Source organism: Sciurus vulgaris, assembly GCF_902686455.1.
Source record: "Sciurus vulgaris genome assembly, chromosome: 13".
NCBI lineage: Eukaryota > Metazoa > Chordata > Mammalia > Rodentia > Sciuridae > Sciurus > Sciurus vulgaris.
This window is the reverse complement of record NC_136474.1, coordinates 81,496,207-81,516,900: the sequence shown is the minus strand read 5'-3', so window position 1 is coordinate 81,516,900 and position 20,694 is coordinate 81,496,207.

The following is a 20,694-nucleotide window of genomic DNA, read 5'->3' as shown; positions in this document are numbered from 1 at the left end:
CTGGGGCCCTTTTATAAGGCACTAATTCCATCCCTGAGGACAGGGCTCTGGTCACCTGCTGAAGACCTTTCCAGGCTGTGGTACTGGTGATTAAGTTCAACATACCTTCACAATGCAACTTCAAACCATAGCGACAGGCATATTCGTTAAAATAGAAATACAAAGGAAAAAAAAAAATACAAAGAAAAGCCTGGGAATGAGCAATTTTAAATTAAGAACAAGGCAAGTTCAGAGAAAAAGAGGTGAAGGCTCCCCAGGGCTCCTCCAGGGCTGGGAACATTGTACTGCTCAGGCAGAGGGTGAGCGTGAGATGTTTTTGGAGTGCCCTCCTCCACCTCTTCGGAAATGCCTTAAATGTTTCATGCCCCAAATTTCCAAGGAACATGGAAAGCAACATCTTTTGAGAAGTTGCCATGATTTTGTCAATGGCTTGCAGAGCCGATTAATCTAAAGATGACTTCAGAAGGAAAAGTTCGGGGGAGAAAAGAAGGGCCGAGCCAGGAGCAAGCACCTGAACGGAGTCAATCCTGTTGCTCCCAAAGGGTTTCAGAGCCAGAGTTGAACTTGTAGATCTTTTTTCCTGTCAGCTGAGGAAGACCGACTGCTTTCAAAAACCTTTTACTTAGGAGAGCTTGAGTAGAATCGATGGTTGTCACCCCACCCCCACCCCCACCGCCCGCCAGCAGGGAAATGAAAAGATGGCTGGAATGAGTCAATGAACCCAGCGGTCACAAAACCACCAGGTCTGGTGACTCCACCTCCACACTTTGCCCTGCTGCCACGTGGAGCACAAAGCCCAACCCCGTTATTCTCAGGCAGGTCATTCACCTGCCACTCAGCCCTGATGGGAAAGATGAGGGACCGTGCGTGGAAGAACCTGAGCAAGGCCATCTACTAAATGCAAGGCTTATCTGCTGTGCGAGATGATTAAACACAGACGCAGGAGCTTCCTTCCCAGAGGAGAATTCAGTTACTGGCCCTTGAACCTGTAAAGCACGCTGGTCATGAGACCAAAGTTAGAGGCCAAAGTATGTTGCCAAACTCTAACTCCATAGCTGATGTCACTGACGCGAGATGGGTATCTATCCAAATCTTGCTCCATCATTCACAAGAGAGGAACTGAAAGTAAAAGCCTTTGTCACCAGCAGAATTTGTTTCTGTGGATGTGTTGTAGTTGTTGATATTAATGTTATTGTATAATATTACTGCATTTTTCAACAAATTCAAAATTGTTTTTGAGCCAAACTATGAAGGAAGTAGAATTTGACTTTGTCCCTCCACTCCTCCACCTCTTCCTTCACATTTTTTTCTTTCGATTGTTAAATTAATTAGGATACTAGATCAGCTGCTATAACAGGGCCCAAATTAACAATGACTTAGGTAAGATAGAGGTTCAGTTCTCTGACACAGGGAAGTTTAAGCCAGTATGGCAGTACTAGCCAAGCCAGGGGTGGATTTAGGGTCTCTAGCTCTTACCTAGTTGCTCTATAATCTTCAACATGAAGTTTTTCATCTTCTCATAATTCCATATGGCTGCTCCTGCTCCTGCCAACTCATCTATATTCCATTCTCCAGAAAAAAATTAAAAGGATATGAGACCTAGCCTGAAAATTGGTCTCATCACTTCTGCTCAAGCCCCACTGACCAGAACTTAGTCATATGCCCACTCACTCCAAGTCACAACACTGTTCTACACTCATTTAAAGACAGAACAGAGATTTGGGTTCACAATGAAGATTCTGAGTAATTTAGAAAAGGTTACACCCTGTTCACTAGGTGATAAGTTGATGACTGACTCCATGCTGTACTATGGAGGAGAGACAGAGGACCAGAGTGCACCAGAAGATGCTGAAAGACTCAGCAATGACAGGAAGTGACCCTCTGACCCGGAGAGAAGCTCTAAGCAAAGGAGAGAAATTAGGGACTCCCAGGAAACAAGGTTGGTATCCTCTTCACCCCATTGACTCCAGACCTTCCTGACCTATTGCCAGGTCTGCCATGTGCAGCAGAATCCTGGGGAATCCCAAGAAGTTCAAATTGGGAATAAATTCCTTGTTGAGTAATCACAATGCAGCTCAAACTCCATATTTGAAACAAAATCAAAAGTTCTCACCTGGGCTACAAAGTCCACTGTCATCTGACCCTGCCTACATCTTTCCATCCCCATCTCCTCTGGCCCTGCCACTTCACTGTGCAACAACCACACTGCTGTCCTTGGTATTTCTAAAGTACACAGATGTGTGTCTGCCTGAAGGACCTTGCACTTCATGGCCCATCTGTCCGGATTGTTCTTCCCCCGGGTATGTACAAATGGGCTGCCTCCTTTTGAGTCTGCTGGGGAGCCACCTCTTTCAAGAGACAGTCTCTGAGCAGACTGTCTGAACTGGTGCTACCCCAGGTGGCCTTAACAGACTGGAATGTGGATACCACTGTGATGCCCTAAGGTGCAGACAAATCTGGATGTCGTTGAATTCAGGTGCTGAGTCACGTGTGTTGTTAAGACTATGACCACATTTTTATAATTTATTACATTATCAAAAATTAAACTCTTAATCAAGACTTTATAATTTGTGTGTGCGTGTGATGCTGGGGATAGAACCCTCGCCTTGGGTATGCTCAGCAAGTACCCGTCCACTGACCCGCAGCCCCAGTCCTGGCCTATTTTTTTTTATTTACAGTTTTGTTTTGTTTCAGTGTTGGGATTGAACACAGGACCTTGTGCATGCTAGGCGAGTGCTCTGTTTAATTTACAGCTATCATTGTTCGTTGTAAAGAAAATTTCGTATTACATATTTTTGACCCTAATTCTCTGATGGTGAGATCATCTGCACTGGGATTTTATTTTGTCAAGAAAAGAGACATGCTTTTTTTTTTTTTAACCAAAGCAGTAGTGATGGTAAACCAAGTAATGAGAAGAGAATCTATGCCAAAGAAAATAAGACCAAAATCATAAGTACTAATTGTTAGGGTTTCGTGTGTTGGAAGCTTAGTGCATAGTATAGAGAGGTGGGAGGTAGACCGGCACTTAAAAGGCATTATTGTAGTTCTGTAGACCCCAGCCTGTTTTTTGTTTTCCTGTGGTGCTGGGGATTGAACTCAGGGCCTTGTGCATGTGAGGCAAGCACTTTACCAACTGAGTTATATTCCCAGCCCCCGGCCTCTGCTTGGGAGAGGGTTATTGTAAAAGGGCAAGCCTGGCCCCTCCCCACTCTGGTTTCCTGGCTCCCCATGTCCACCCTCTCATCATGACACCATCCACCGTGGAGCCCTCATCAGAGGTCAAACAAATGGGGAAACTTGACCTCCACAATTGTGAGCAAAATAAAGCTTTTCTTTATGAAATTCCCAGTCTGGGTTTTTTGTTATAGCAATAGAAAATGAACTAGTGCACTCATTTCACTCAGATGTTTGACCCTGGGTATATCAAGTTGGGTTTAGTAACCGTCGTCAATGGGGAAATATTACAACAAAGTGTGATGTATTATTTATAGAGAGATAGTAGCTAATTAAGCAGTGAAACCACCAAGATTTAAGCAGCATTTATATACAAAATATGGAAAGTTTAACACCAAAGTAATTTTTTGATTTGTTCATTTTAGATATACATGACAATAGTATTTCGACATATTATACATACATGGAGTATAACTTCCCATTCTTGAGGTTGTACATGACATGGAGTTATGCTGGTCATATTGTCATATATGAACATAAAAGTAATTCTTTTAAGGAAAGAGTAATAAGTTAAAGAGCTGATGGAAACAGCTGCTGAATAATTCACTTATAAATATTAGTGGTTTGCAGATATCTTATGCAGCAGTATTTGGGATTACAAGACTAAAAATATAATTGCTGAGATACTAGTAAAATCAAGGATGAATCAAAGATGTTTGTTTGGAAGAGGGTGAATCTTTGGCAATGAATGTAGCTCAGGTACCATTTCTCTATGACGTCATAGCTTGACATATTCAGGAATTGACTCATAATACAGAAACCAACCAACTAAACAAATAAAGCTAGTACATTCATTGAGACTTGACCTATGTACAGATATTGCTAATGGCAACTTTTAAAGAATACATATGTGTGATTTGAAGATGATGCTATTAAAGGAAGAATTATTTCTTTTGACTTCCTTGTCTATAGAACCTATTTCTGAAATTTATAAAACTCTGAAGGTTTACATTATGTGTAGCTTGAAGTTTAAGCTTTTAGAAGTGAGTTCTGATTGTGTAGTTATCAAGAAAGCTTTCTAGAATAGGTTATCTGATTAAAGGTTTAACAATAGAATGTAGATTGGCATACTACTTCCTTCATCAAAAACATCTTACGACAATAAAAAATAAATAAATAAAGCAGGTTAACAAAAGTGTGCATAGTGTCATTGTGAAATTTATGAATTGAATAAAAACTAATGTGTTAAAATCAAGGCTGTTGTCTTTACTAACCTGAAAACTGATCCTGCATAATTTATTGCATGCTGGTGTATGAAGGTTTTTAGGGGAAGGGGTTCTTTATTTGTGTGCTGGGGATGGAACCCAGGGCCTTAAGCATGGTGGGTAAGTACTGTACCACTGAGCAATGTCTCAACCACAAAGGAAGGCATTCCATTAGGAACGTTCAGACTGGGGAACAATTTATGTGCCTCTGAAAGGTAAAATAGTAGGTGGGTCCCAACTTCTTATAGACATGAAGTGTAAGAACACTCTTGCTCATTTGTCTATTGTCTTCAGTATTTCTAGTGAACTTAATGCTTCTGTGCAGAGAAAAAAATACAACATATTTTTTGAGAAATTTAAAGGCAAAAGTGGAAGTTAGAAGTTTGCTGTATAGTTTCTATGGAAGTTATAATTAGAGATTGTGATATGTGCCATAATTATCAATAAATAGGTAATAACCTTAATATTGCACATCTGTCAAAACTTATCACCACACTCTTTATGAATTTGACAAATGTTTTAAATTTTATTTTCCATCAAAAGAAGATTCGCAGATAGGGAATTCTCAGATCTAGAGTCCATTTCTTTTATCAATAGATGATTTAAATGGGTCTATAATTTTACAGAATAAATGGTTGGAACTGCCTACTGATGAATGTGTTCGAAGATACATTTTGAAAACACAACTTCCCTTGCTTTCTTTTGCATAAAACTGAATATTAATATTCCTATCTCAATACAAGGGCTTTAAAATTTCTTCCAGTGAGATAGGGTTTTCTGTTATGTATGTTCTTAAAACCAAACATAGAAACAGTTTAGAAATACATTATCTTCTGCATCAGTTCAACCTCTATTAAGTTTAAAAAGCAAGAAAAAAAATCTATTTGTTCCATTTAAAACTATATATGTGTGTATATGTGTATGTGCATATATCCTAAGTGCTCAACTTGAGTGTGCTTGTAGGCATTTAATATAAAGCATCACTATTGTTGGCATATATATGAAAATACACTTGGCCTTTATAATTGCACAACAGGTTATGAATTTAACAGAAGTTCTCTCTATGCCCCAAATGTGCCTGTTCACACACTTTAAATGACCATTGTGATGATTTTTGTCATTCTTTTCTTGTTCTGGTGTTATTTATTGAAATATAATTTTATGCCTGTTGACTTCAGTAATTGTTTGAGCTTATAGTTTAGATGTCTTTGATTTTCCCATTTCATTTTATTTTTCTAATAATAGATTCCAATTGCACTTTCAAAAAGTATTGGTCAAAAACAGTTTGGGGAAAAAAGAACGATTCCTTCTCAGATAATGTTAGAAGGGCTGGTCTTCACTGTTTCCACCCTGCCCTCCCCCGTCCCTGTCTCCTTGGCTCTTACCGCACCTGGCATTGTGTTCCAGTAACTCTTTGATCATTTGTCTCCTGACCTTTCTGACTAGAGTGTGGCTCAGTGAGGACAGAAGCTTCTAGCTCACAGTCATGCTTCCAGATTGTCAATGGGTGCTGGCACTGAGTATATGGTCTGCACATACTTTTGTGGAGAAAGGACTCGTTCTCACGGGTGACAAGTGAGATGAATGGGTTCAGTCAACTGAAGTTGCCAGGATTTCTTCAGCATCCAGATGAAGTCTCCTCATCTAGCGTTAGACATCCCTGTTACCAAGTACTGTCAACTAATTAGCCCGGTCAATTGGATTCTGTGACCATAGCCCTTGTTCTGATTTATCAAGTCCCAGAAACCCTGATAACAGAAATTACACCACCCTGAAATCCTGCATGAGACCTAAGCATACCAACAAATACTTTAATGAGTCATGGGACTGCTGTTCAGGAATTGAGGAAACACAGGTCCATTTTAGAAATGTTTTTATTCAAATGGTGGCAATATTAAATATTTCTGTCACAAAAGTGGTTAAGTTTCAATGATCTAGAAAATGGAGCAATCCAAAATGTTTTATGCCTTGATTATGAGGTCTGTTAGCCAGAAGTCACAGGAAGCCTTTCTCGCATACATTCAGATTATACAAAAACAAGATGGTGAGGCTTTTAAAACTGAACTTTGGGGTATTACATTCAGAAATGAGGTTCTAGGAAATGAATATTTCCCCAAATGAAAAAAAAATATGAAAACATTTAAGTACGAAATGTTAGAAGATAACCTAGATCTGTGGATCCCATTGTTGACGGCGCATTAGAATCAGTGGGCAAACAGTTGTAAAACCTCATACTACCAGAGCAGTAATATTTATTTATTTATTTGTACCAGGGATTGAACCCAAGGATGCTTAACCACTAAGCCACATCCCCAGCTCTTTTTATTTTTTAGTTTGAAACAGGGTCTAGCTAAGTTGTTAAGGGCTTTACTAAATTGCTGAGGCTGGCTTTGAACTTGCAATCCTTCTGCCTCAGCCTTCAGCGTCACTGGGATTATAGGCATGTGCCACCACGTCCAGCAAAAAAGTAGTTTTAAAGTTCCCAGTTGATTCCTGTAGGTACCGCTGGCCCAGAGCAGCCACCTCAAACTCTACCTGGCATGGGAATCCTCTGGATATCTTACTAAATGCGAACTCCAATCTAGTAGGACTGGGCAAGCCTGAGAGCCTGCATGTCTAATAATCTGCCAAAGGAGGTGTTGCTACTGGTCCAGGGATGACATGGGAGGGACAAGCTCAAGATGGCAAGTGGGGGCTTACACAGAGGTGCAACCGATGCACATACAGGGCTTCTTCCTCAGACATACTATTTTTTTTTTATTGTAGTAAAATATAGATAACATAAAATTTACCATCTTAACCATTCTTAAGCGTACGATCAATGGCATTAAGTGCATTCACATGGTTGCGTAACCACCTCCAGAAATTTTCATCTTCCCAAACCCACTCTGCACCCATTAAGCAATAATTTCCTGTCCCCCAACCCCCATGTCTGGCAGCCACCGTTCTGTTTTCTGTCTCCGTGAACTCGTTCACTCTAGGTACATCGCATGCGTGGAATCGTCAGTATCTGTCCTTTCACTACTGGTTTGTTTTCCTTAGCATAAAGTCTTCAGGGTTCATCCATGTGTCAGAATTTCCTACCTTTTTAAGGCTGATGAAATTCCATTATATGTATAGAAACATTATTTTGTAGTAAATTTATCTCTGTAAAAGAAAAACAGACAGGAATCGTTTATTCTGATTATGGGAGAATATACCCCGAGAGCTTCAGAGCAAAAGGAATCTATTTTGTAGGACAAAGGTCACTCCCTGAAAAGTCTGTCCTCTATAATATGAAAAGGACCTTTGCCTAGGGGCCCTGACAGGCCATTCTCTTCTCACTTAACATGAATTTGGAAATTCCGGGTTGGAGAAAGAATGATTAGTGGCATAACTAAATTAGCAAGTAATCACTGCCACACTTGTGATGAAGCTCAAAGCTGCTAGACCAGGTCCAGGGAGATGAGGTCACTGATGAACCTGGCTCACATGCTCTCAGGTGACCTCAAAGTGACAGAAGCTTTAGATGGAAACGCCTCAGTGACAACCATGCAAAAACAGCTAACCCTGGGGACAGCTCTGGCAACCAGTTTTTCCTGGTAGAGGAACTACTACTTTAAAAAGAAAGGAAAAAAATCCCCCAAAGGAAATGAATAGTGAGTTCTTTATTAGACCCCAAAATAAAACAATGCAAGAAAATTCCAAAGGAAATACTCAATCTCCAGAAGTGCAAGGACTTTCTTAGAGCAACCAATGAAAACCAAACTGACCACCAGTGGGGAGGCCCTTCTGCGTCTCAAATCTCAGGAAACTTTCCCCGAAGGAAGGAGCAGAGCTGACACAATCTCATGCCACCCCTCTAACCCCTGGGTCATGCTCTCCTTGGAGCATAACCTTCTGCCCTATTGTTCTTTCTCTGTGTCTACTTGGCATTTGTGAAGGACTGACCTAGTGACTCTTAGATGAGAAGTATTTGTGCCCTGTATTCCAGGAGCATACTAGTTTTAGGGGGGAAACCTGAGAATTCAGCAGACCTGGGACAGAATGGTCCCTCTTGACACTGAGTAACATTGGGCAAGTTATTACAATGTGTAATCTCATTGGTAAAATGAAGCTAATACTAACTTCCCTGTAGGGTTATCATGAGAATGACGTGAAATATTGTTTGCAAAGGGATCTGGTTACTGGGGAAATTCTATGAATACAGGTGTTTACATCCTTTCTGTATTTACAGTTCAGGTACTGGTAGGTAGAAGGATCCAGTGACAAGAAGGACTAGCCAATGCCGCCTTCCAAGGGCCTACAGCCTAGAAGGGAGGAAGGTCTTCATCGTATCATCACACATGTTCTGTTGAATCTGGGACGAGCTCTTTTACAAAGGAAGAAACTGAGAATTATGAGAGGTGTGGTGTTACTTTGTCAGGGAAGCTTTCTCTTGAACCTTTCCAGCTGACCTCCAACCTACAGCTTGGGCAAGCATTCACTGTGATAAGATGGAAGACTGTTTCAAGCAAAAGCTTGAAAATAAAATGGCAAGGAGCAGACTGGAGAATAGAGAGGATAGCCAGAAGCGGGAAGCTGAGAAAGGTCACCTGCTGGGGAAGGCACCAGACCAAGCCAAGGGCTGGAGGGAGTTGTTAGCCACCAGGAATTTTTTCCTCTATTCTGAGACCTTGGAAAGTCCTTCGGTCAGGGAGGTCACTGTCAAAGGCAACATTTCACTTTTGGAAAGCTCCCTGGTCCAGGAGACTCATGGTGCCAGACTGGGATGGAATGCTGGCGATATAGCCCATCACGTAGAGTGCCTGCCTCGCATGTGCAAGGCCCGGGTTCGAGTTCCCAGCACTGTGGGAATCCAGACTGGGATGGAGGTGACGGAGACAGAGAGCATGGATTGAAGCCTTGGTGTCACGTGGTATTAGCTCTAGACACGTTTATAGAGAAAATCAACAAATTCATGGTATTTTTTATGTATAGGACTGATGGTTGGCCCTGGTGCCACCATATGAAGCACATGCCAAATGATATGTGTGTATCATTCGGCCACAAAAAGGAGTGAAGGGGTTGGGATTGTGGCTCAGTGGTAGAATGCTTGCCTAGCATGTGTTTGGCACAGGGTTTGATTCCCAGCACTGCATACAAATAAATGAATAAAGGTTCATCAACAACTAATAAAAATATTTTTTTAATAAAAGGAGTGAAGGCAGGTTTCTGGCCAAGGACTCTGAATGAAGATGGCCAGAGACACGGTAAATGTGTGTGGGAGTTGGTGACAGGAGCAGCCTCTACAAGTCCAAGTGCCTAGAATCCCCAGAGAAAACATTCTTGTACTTGTCCATAGCATCTATATTTCTCTCAGTATGTGGGTACATAATTAACTTTCAAATCTATTAATATTCATCAGATATTATATATTTCAATGTAAATATATAATTGTCCCCTCTCTCAGTCTTCAGGAACTCAAACTTCTACCTTCCTCCTGTGTTTCTAGGTCTGGTCTCTGCCCACCCTGACCTGGTTGGTTTCTTTGGCTGCAATGGATGAGTTTGAGTGAGATCAGTTGGCGCGGGTGTTGGGAAGAAAGCTTCACAACTGTGGAGCTGTATTGTTCCCTCCAAACTCTCCCTATTTCCCTATTTCTTCCCCAAACAAAGACAATAAAAGCACATGAAAACCTCATGCCTCACTTTGGTAAAAACAGAAGTCTTCACAGTGATCATACACAATTATTTTTCTTGGGTTTGTGATTTCCTTATTTTGTTAGAAATGTTCTTTTAATAGTCAAATAAATATGTTTTCAACACCCTTGTTTTCCTCCCTGCCAAGAGAACCGATTACAAAACAGAACCTGTGGGCATCTTTTTTTTAAATTAGCAAATCTAACAAGAAGTAAAGATCATGTGACTTGTGCATTAAAAAAAAAAAGGAGCGAAGGGGTTTGGGTTGCGGCTCAGTGGTAGAGCGCTCGCCATCATGTGTGAGGCACTGGGTTCAATTCTCAGCACCACATATAAATTAATTCGTTAAATAAAGGTCCATCAGGAAAAAAAAAAAAAAAACTCGAGATATTAAAAAAAAGAAGTGAAGAGCACACACTGACATGGATAAACATCAAAAAGATGCCAAATGGCAGAATCAGTGATAAAGGACTGTAAAAGTGATCCCATTTCTAGGAAATGATGAGAGTAGGAAAGCTGTTGAAACAAAATAGCTTAGTAGTAGCCAGGGGCTGGGGGAAAGTAAGGGTGACAGCTAGAGGGTTCCTAAAGGGAATTCCTTTGATGTAATTCTCAAAGTTCTAAAATTGCTTGTGACTTTATAAACATCCTGAGAAGCATTGGATTGTCCATTTCGAACTGGTGAATGGTGTTAGGTAAATTATATCTTGATAAAGCTTCCAGATGGACAGGAGGGAAGAGGATATGAGAAGAGGTCCGTACTCATAAACACGGCTGCCCATGGAGAGAACACCCAGAGGCAAGACCCTCAAGGGGCCAAGTGGGCATTTCCTGACCCAGCATCCTCAGGGAAGGAAAGCATCCTGCCCTTACCAGGCTCCCTGACCCTGAACTCTGACTCCTTCCAGTGCAAATGAGATGACACCGAGAAGAAAAGAGAGCAATTTAGGTTTCCAACCTCGTCACTGCCACCTCCTTCATTCTGTGGATCAGGGTGGAGGGCTGTCACATGACAGCAGCCACTGGACTGAGGGCGGGACAGAAACTCCTACTCATCCTCCAGGTCTCTGTTTCGTTGTCCCTTCTCCAAGAAGCCTTCTGGGACTTTCAGGAATGAGTCAGGGGCGCCTCCTCTGTCGTCTGAGAGCACTTATCCTCCTGGGTTGTGGTGGCCTTGCTCTTGTTCCCAGTGAGCTGTACCCTCACCATCAGGGACAAGGACTGAGCTTTCCGCAACAACCCCAGCATCCATTTCCTACTTCCTCCCTGGTCACAGACCCTGGTGTTGGGTATAGCAGTGTGCTCTGCTAAAGGACCTCATATCCAATTTCTCTGCAGGTGATGTGGCTATGTGGACAAGTTCTGATCCATCAGTGCAGGCAGAAGGTACAGGAGACTTCAGGAAGACTCGGGAAACTCCCACTATTCCTTGGTGTCCTGGTCAGCAATGTGATCATGGTGGCCAATGAGCTGGCTGCTGTATTGGACCTGAGAGGACTCTGCTATTTGCTATGGAGGGTGGACCAGCTAAAAAAGTGCACCAAGTCAGGTGCCATACACACGCCTGGAATCCCAGTGGCTTGGGAGGCCAAGGAAGGAGGATTATAATTATTAGACCAGTCAGGGGAATTTAGTGAGACTCTGCCTCAAAATAAAAAATAAACAGGGCTGGGGATGCAGCTTAATGTAGAGTTCTCCTGAGTTCAATCCCCAGTCCTGGAAAAAGAAAAATGTACCTGATGACATTATGGTGACACCTATTAGCCCAGGCTGTTCCCAAATGGAACTGCTTTGCAGTTATCCATAACACCAAATGCCACTTTGTAGCAGATGTGGGCTTTTAGAATATTCAGAGCTTTATGGAATCCAAAATAAGTTAGCTTGCATACTTTTGCTAGATAATTACATAAAATTATTTCTTGGGACCTACTCAAAGGTTCATTCATGTAAACGTGATTTCCAGAAATTCAAGCATGTACAGTGGCCACTCTATCCTTGGTTTGGTTGCCCCAAAGCTCCGTCCTTGTCCCCTGAAGCCTATTCAATAACGAGGACACAGTTTTGAGAAAAGGGAAAACGAAGATTTACTGTTTTGCTAGCAAAGGAGAAACACAGGGCACTCCTGTCCCAAAGATTGTGATTCTGCCCATCAGCAGGAACAGGGCTTTGAAAGAGGTGTCTCAAAGGCTGCATTCCACATGTTCTCTCTCTGAAGTTGTAATTCACTTGTTAATTTGGGAGATAATCATTTCTGCGATCTTCTGGTACCAACTCGGTGGGCGTGGACTCAAGGACAGATAAATCCACCTAAAATGGGGAAGAAAGGTAACCCTGTTTCCCCTGAGATTAGGGAGGGGGAGAGATTAGGGAGGAACAGAGAAAGAGGAAGAGAAAGAAACATGTCCATTTTAAAAACAAGTTGCAGTGGCAGAGCAGTAAGGGCTGTACTCAAAGCATAAAGAAGACCACTGGTACAGGGTGGGCAGGCGCAGTTCACCACGTGGGGGTTTCAGTTCGACAGCGCTGTGAGTGCAAATGACATTCCCGGAGGGTTAAATTCTCCCTTGTACAGTGTTGGTGGACCTCCTCTGCCCTTCCACCTGGAGCGTCCATTGTTTCTGGAACACTGGGTAGTGGCTCCTTGTGCCTTATAGGTTTCTGAAATAACACCTGCTTCGAGAACTCAGGAGGGACCCTTTCTCCTCAGAGGTGAAGACAGATGCAACCTGAAACCCACCACTGAGGAGTCAGCCACTAAGATGAAACACCGGTTTCTATGTAAAACGGACAGGCTAACCCAGAGCTAGAACCTGCCATTTCTCTCTCATCTAACGGAAGAAGAGACACTGCATCGTGGGGACAGGAGATGGCAGGCCCATCCCAATCCCTGACGTCCTGGTTTGAGGAGGGTGGGGCTGGGCAGAGCTGGGCAGGCCCAGGATGCCAGAGGGCTTTTTGGTGTGGACTGGATGGGAGCCACCTGAAGGGAGTGTAGGATGTGCCTCAGAGGATGAAGGGACCTTGGTGATCATCCCGTCACACGCGCCCATTCTCACTAGAATGGCCACTTGAGCTGACTGAGGCAGGTGAATGGCTGGGAGCAGGCGCAGGCCTCCAGCCCTGTCTCCTGTGTCCTTGTTCAGGAATTGTGCCACCTACAAGTTGTTTGTCATTTTTGTTCCAGAGGACAAGTGTTCCTTGGAAAGGGCTGCAGAGGGGTGGGACGTGAGACTCTGGACCCTGGCAGGGGTGGAACCAGGTTTTAGGGGGCCTGAAGTTTATACCAATGAGGGAAGGAGTTTTTGTTCGTTGTTTAGTTGTTGATGGACCTTTATTTTTATATATTTATATGCGGTGCTGAGAATCGAACCCAGTGCCTCACACATTCGAGGAGAGTGCTCTATCACCGAGCCACAATCCCAGTACGAGGGAAGGAGTTTTTGAAGAGAGAAAAAAAAATTTTAAGTAAGAATCAAAAATTAGGCTCAGGGCCTTGGAGGATCCCTGGAGTGTAAATGTCATTAGGTTCATGGCAAACCTGTTCCTGGGGACCTGCCCCTCTGTTGCTTGAAACATACCGAGTTCTTCAATATGTTTTATACATGACTCTCCAGTTTGGAGATATTAAAGTTTTTTTTTTTTTTTTTAAAGTGAAAAAAGTTAATATAAAACAGTTTGGAAACCATCATTCTGCCATCGTCCTCTCTCAGCACTGCTGGAACTAGGGTTATGTAGTGGACACACCATCTGCCAGCACTTGATTGGCCATATTTGAGAAATTAATTTATTTCACGTGAGACATAGGAGCTATGCCTGCCTAGGATTAAAGCTCAGACTTGGGGAAGCACAGTGAGCTTTGACTCACCAGATGGAATCTGAGCAATTCTTGATCAGCTGCTCCACAATCAGATGTCACAGATGGTTTAGATTTAAATACAAGTGGATTTAAAAATTGCTTTCCAATGAAGCTCACCAGGATGTCTCCCTGATGCCTACCCAGATCTGTGTGGGTGTGACTGAACTGGCCTCAGGGGACCGAGTGTATGGTGTTTTGTTTTATTTTGGTACTGAAGACTGAACCTAGGGGTGCTCTATGACTGAGCCACATCCCAGCCCTATTTTGCATTTTATTTAGAGACAGGGTCTCATTGAGTTGCTTAGCACCTTGCGGTTGCTGAGGCTGGCTTTGAACTCATGATCCTTCTGCCTCAGCCGCCCGAACAGCTGGAATTATAGGTATGTACCACCATGTCCGGCCGTATGTATGTTTTAAATATTGGAATGGGAGCAGGAGACAGCTAGAATTCCCAACACATGAGGATGTGAGGAACATCCTGCAAATATCTTTGACTTAAGAGGAAGAGCAGATTGGAGCAATAAGCGGTATGCAAGAGCAAACCCTTAATTCAAAAGAGAGAGTCATTCTGAGTGTATTATATGCTTTAGTAGTTAGCTCTATCTCTATCTTTTGTCCTTAAGGGCTGTTCTTGGATTCTAGATATGCTGTCCTGTGACTGGATGTGATCTGCTCTTGCCAAAACTCATGTTGAAGTTGAATTGCTGGGTCTGGAGATATAGCTCAGTTGGTAGCAAGCACAAGGCCCTAGGTTCAAACCCCAACACTAAGAAGTGGAATTGCCAGTGGAAAGGTATTAATCAATGATGTATCAAAATGTATAAATGCATTCTACTGTCATATACAACTTTTTAGAATAAAAAAAGAGGTATTGGAGTCTTTAAGAGGTGCTTGGGTCTTGGGGCTCCATCCTCATGAAGGGATTGATGTTGTTCCCTCAAGAATGGGCCAGTTATGCCCAGAGTGGGTTGTTTTGACACCCTGGCTCCCCCTTATCCCCTCCTCTCTTTCATATTTGACTTTCCACTTTCTACCAGGACTTGAAGTAGCCGGAGGCCCTCACCATACATGGCTGCCTGATCTTTCTGCTTTCAGAACAATAAGCACAAACAAACACCTTTTTGGGCGGGGACACTGGGGATTGAATTCAGGGGCACTCGGCCACTGAGCCACATCCTCAGCCCCATTTTGTATTTTATTTAGAGACATGTCTCACTGAATTGCTTAGTGCCTCACCTTTGCTGAGGCTGGCTTTGAACTTACAATCCTCCTGCTTCAGCCTCCCAAGCCGCTGGGCTTACCACACCCAGTTACATCTTTTCTTTATAAGTTACTCAGTCTCGGCTGTTCTTTTATAGCAACAGGAAATGAACTAAGACCTGCTGTCAGATAAAGAGCCCACGTGTCAGTGCCCTGGACCCGCCAGCAAGGTAGAGGTGGAGGAGGGGTGAGAAGCATTTGCTTTTTCTTTACATTTTCTCCTTCTCCTCCAGATGTGGGGACACGCTTCTTCACTTAGAAACCCCAAGGAACTGGGGGGTGGGGGGCAGGGTGGTGTCTGACAGAGACAATGGCGCTCGGCCCGTGGAGTCATAGAGACAGTGGCAGGAACAGGAAAGAAATGGAAAACGCTCCCAGTGCCACCCAGACCTGTGTATGAGTGCTGGTGAACTGGCTTCTGGGACCAGCTGACATCTTTGGGGAACTTTAGGGAAATCCGTGCTATCAGGTGAGGGTCAGGCCAGAAAAGCATGGGAAAAATGACTTTCTGCCACCTCAGATTCAAATCTACAGTACGAGTCAAGCCTGTTCCAAAGGAACAAGTGGAGGGAAACTACCCAAAGCATGGCGGCCCTGTAGTAATGGAAAGAGCATGTCAAGTGTCCTTTAGAGGCAATTCCCAGTGACCCCAGAGGCCACTGGATGAGTGAGGGCATCCTGGCACAAATGTTAAACATATACCGAATGACCTCCTGGAAATCGTTCCTACAGCCAAAAGAAAGATCATGAGTTCTACGGCGCACCCTTTCCCAGTGACTTTGAATAAGCGTGCATAAAATTGTCCACTCCTTTCTTGACAACCATCTCTAACTTATAAGGAAAAGAGAGGTCAGAACTGGACTAGGAAATATGACATGAAAGGTAAAAAATATGGACTTCTTAATCATGAATTACTGCTGTGAATTTCCCATTGTGGGGGTGCTGGGAATGAACCCAGAGGTGCTAGCCACTGAGCCACATCCCCAGTTCTTTTTATTTTTTTATTTTGAGGCAGGCCATGAATTTGCAATCATCCTGACCCAGTCTCCCGAGTCACTGGGGTTACAGGTGTGTGCCGCCACACCTGATGAAATTTTCTCCTTTAACTATTTCATTTGGAATAAAAATATGGAAGACTGTGACTAAGTACCTATGTATCTGGTACAAGGAGGGCTCATGAATGTATCTTTAGTAACTTATTGGGAATTAATTGATCAGACTACAGGTGGCTTGACTGTAAAAGGTAATCAGCAATTGTCAATCAGTTTGGCAAGTAAAGAAACGTGGAGTGCATGACAGGCATGAGGTGTCTGTGACAGGAGGCTAAGTTTTCGGAGAACACCAGGGCTCCAAAGGAGAATCTCCTGGAAGAGATCTTTTCTTGCTATCATGGTTGCCTCGGGTCAATTGTAGTGGGACAAAAGGAAATGGAACTGAGAAATACAAACCAGATACAAATTTTTTGTTGTTTAAAAATGCAGTATAGTCAGGTACAGTGATGCACACCTGTGATCTCAGCAACTCCCGAGCATGAGGCAGCAGGGTTGCGAGTTTGAGGCCAGTGTTGGCAACTAGAAAGGCCCTAAGCAACTTGGTCAGACCCCGTCTCAAAATCTAAAAAAATTTAAAAAGACTGGGGTGTAGCTCAGTGGTAAAGTACCCCTGGATTCAATCCTCAGTACCAAAAGTAAATAAATAAATAAATAAATACGCAGTATAAGAGCTGTATTTTTTTAAAATTGGAAAAATTAATACATGCCTCCACTAAGTCATATTACAGTAAAATTTTAGAACCAGAAAGAAATCTTCCAGAAAATGGGAAGAGAATCATATACAAAAGACCGAGAATCAGGACATCAAATCTGAGAGTAACACCAGAATTTAGAATATAATGAAACCATGCCTTCAAATTGTACAATAAGATATTTTACAGTCTATAATTGTATTAGAATTCCAGCTAAATTATGAAAGTAGGATAAAGACATTTTCAGATACACACCATGAAACAGGCCCAATTCTTCCTTATTGTCAAAGACCAGTTCCCACAATAGAAGCTGAAAGTGTTACAGATTCTCCAGGCTTCTCCTAGCCTTCCTCACAGCAGGGATCAGCAATGTGACCCAGTTTCTGGCAACTGAAACTAGCCAACTGCTGCAGCCACCTGTGCTCTGAAGAGGAGACATCACCACCGTTAAGATGAAAGAACAAAACTATAAAAAAAAAAAGCTTCTGGGTCCTGCTCACATCATAGGACCACTAACCAAACTTTGGACTCTGCACATCCAGGGAGTTTAAGGTGACAGAATAAGAGTAAAAGTAATAATGACACTGTAACGTTCCATCTGTATTCCAGAATATTACTACTTAGAGTTGAAGGGCAACCTAATCAGTACCGTAGACCTGGGAAATGTTTGGTCGAATGTTTTGCTTTTCAAATGTGCTCCACTAGAATTAGCAAGCAAAACAGAAAGGATATGGAGAAGAGAGGGCCAGGGGATTCTCTGGGCAGGCTCATAGGACAGGAGTCTGTCCATACTGCACAGGAGGAAAAGAGGCTACTGCTGGGAGTGTCTCCAGAGGAAGAGATGGAAACTGGTAGGTTCTATGTTTGGCTATACTGAGAGGAAATTTATGGCAATATGAGAAAATGTGGGATGGAATTAATGACAGGAACATGGAAGACACAGTTAATGGGGAAAAAGACAATTACTAACTCAAAGCCAGAGCCAGGCATGGTGACACAAGCTTGTAGTCTGGGGCACTGAGGCAGGAGGGTCTCTTGAGCCTGGGAGTTCAAGATCACCGAGGCAACACTGCAAGATGTCTCCAATAAATAAATAAATGAATGAATGAATAAATAAAGCCATTTTTTGAGACAGGAATCATAGTATATCACATGACTTAGCTGAAAATAAATAATATTTCTATATGTATAAAATACACCTACTGAATACTGATTTAATTATACATTTCACTCTAATTGCAATGGGAGAGCAGAGGGAGGGTGAGTGTGTGTGAATGGGTGTCACAAATGGACGTACCTATAAGCTGTCTTCCTCTTCCAGGACGGGAAATCAATAGATATATCTAAAATGGAAACGTATCTTTAAAAACACTATAAGCATGTTATTAATAATATTAAAGGAAATATAAGAGTCAGCTTCTACATTTAAAATTATTTTCTCTGGAGAGTAGCATTTGAGCCCAAGAGGTAAGGGAGGGGACTGTTGACTTTTATTAGAAACTTTATAGTACTACGTGAGTATGTATCACTTTGACCAAAATTAAAATTTTTAAAAATTATATAGATAACATAGAAAAAGGTTTGTTTGTCTTTTGTACCAGGGTTTGAACCTGGAGTACTTAACCACTAAGCCATGTCCCCAGATCTATTTTAATATTTTAGAGTCAGGGTCTCACTGAGTTGTTTAGGGCCTCATTAAGTTGCTGAGGCTGGCTTTGAACTTGCTATCTTCCTGTCTCAACCTCCCCAGCCACTGGGATTACAGGAAGAAAAAGTTTTAAATGTACGAAGATATACACAAAGAAGTAATTTCTCTCCATAAAGATAAGTACTATTACCAGTTTTTGTGTATCCTTCCAAAACAATTAAATAAATATATACATAATATATTTTGGATATATATTACACACATGAACATCTGTGTTTACATGTTATACAACAGAAACAATCTACAAATGGTACACACATTTTATTTATATACATATCCTTCATATAATAATTTCATATAATAATATCTCTTGGAGATATTCCAAATATCCGTGCCATGAGATCTGCCTAATCTTTATAAAATGCTGGACTGGCATTGTAATGTGTTGACGTAATCTTTCTTAATGGACATTGAAGCCACCTTTGGTCTTTGGCAGAAAAGCATGCTGCAGAGAGTTTATGCCCACATTGATCTCTGTGTACATATTCAAATGATCTCTGGGATAAGTTTCTAGACACCAATTCTCAGAGCAAAAATGCTTAAAATGTTGATGTATGCTTCTGAACTTTCTTCCAAAGATGTCATTCAATTTTCATGCTCACCAACAGTGTGAGTGCCCCTCTCCTCAGACACACGGACAGAATGTGGATTCTGTTATTATACATGTATCTATTTTTTGGTTGTTGTCCACAGTTCCTGGATCATAACTGCCTCCCCAAGGCAGTTCATAAAAATTAGAATTGCTCTTCCCCAAGGAAGCTCACAGAAACTCTAATATTTTCCCCACTTCTCTATCTTGGAGTTGGCCTTAAAGAAATTCTCTGACCTATCAGGTCTGATAGAGCATAAGACCCTCATTTCAGGGGATGGGGTTGTGGCTCAGTGGTAGAGCATTTGCCTAGCATGTGTGAGGCACTGGGTTCGATCCTCAGCACCACAGAAAAATAAATGCATAAAACAAAGGTCTATAAACAGCTAAAAAAAATATTAAAAAAATCCCCTCACTTTGGAAGGGGTCCTAACCCACTACTTGCAGAACGAATCTGGAAGAAATGCTGCACAGAGAGGCCGAGAAGAATCTGAACGAACAAGCGTGGCTGGGTTTCCCCACTCAGCTTATCAGAATTAGATCATACCCTTCCTAGCCAACGACATTTCTGCAGGGTTGTCTATGCTTCAGTAATGTCTACAGGATGACGTCTCAATAAAATCCTTCCCTGGATGGGAGAGCTCCCAGCTAGCTGGACTCGTGGAGGGTCCTGGAGGGTCCTGGAGGGTGGTGTCCCTGCAGAGAGCCCTGAAGCTCCATCCCCCATGGCTTGCTCTGTGCTCTCCTCATCTGAATTCCTCATATATATTTTTTTTTTTTCCAGTGCTGGGGATTGAACTCAGGGCCATGTGCTTGACAGGCAAGCACTCTACCAACTGAGCTATCTCCCCAGCCCCATAAATTCTTTATAATGAACCTACAAATGTAACTTTTCCCTAAATTTTGCGAGTCATTCAAGCAGATTAATAGAATCTGAAGAGCAGCCAATGTATAGCTGGTCTTTCAGAAGCACAGGCAAAACAACCTGAATTTTGTGTGGTGAGGAGCACCTCAACCTGGGAAATCTGGTGCTACCTCCGGGTAGACAGTGCTGGGATTGAACTGAAAAGGGGGACACCCAGCAGGCATCTGCCACAGAATTGCTTGCTTGCTGATGTTGGGAAGAAACCCCAAACATCTGGTATCAGAAGTAATCTATGTTGTGAGAGTAGGAGGAACTGATTCTGAGTTTGAATTGGTTTTTTCCTCTCTATCTTCAGAGAGTGTAACACCAGACTTAGAAAAAATATCTTTGCCAATGTGGTAAGTGGATAATGGCTTGTTGTTGTTTTATTTTGTATTTAATTTTTTTCTTTTTTTGTTATTAGGAATTATTTATTGCATTGATTCACAGAGCAAGGTGGCTACTCCATAGGCAGAATAGTAAGGAAGTCAAGAGGTGGATAGCATATATGTGTGTTGAATCATAATTTGCTTT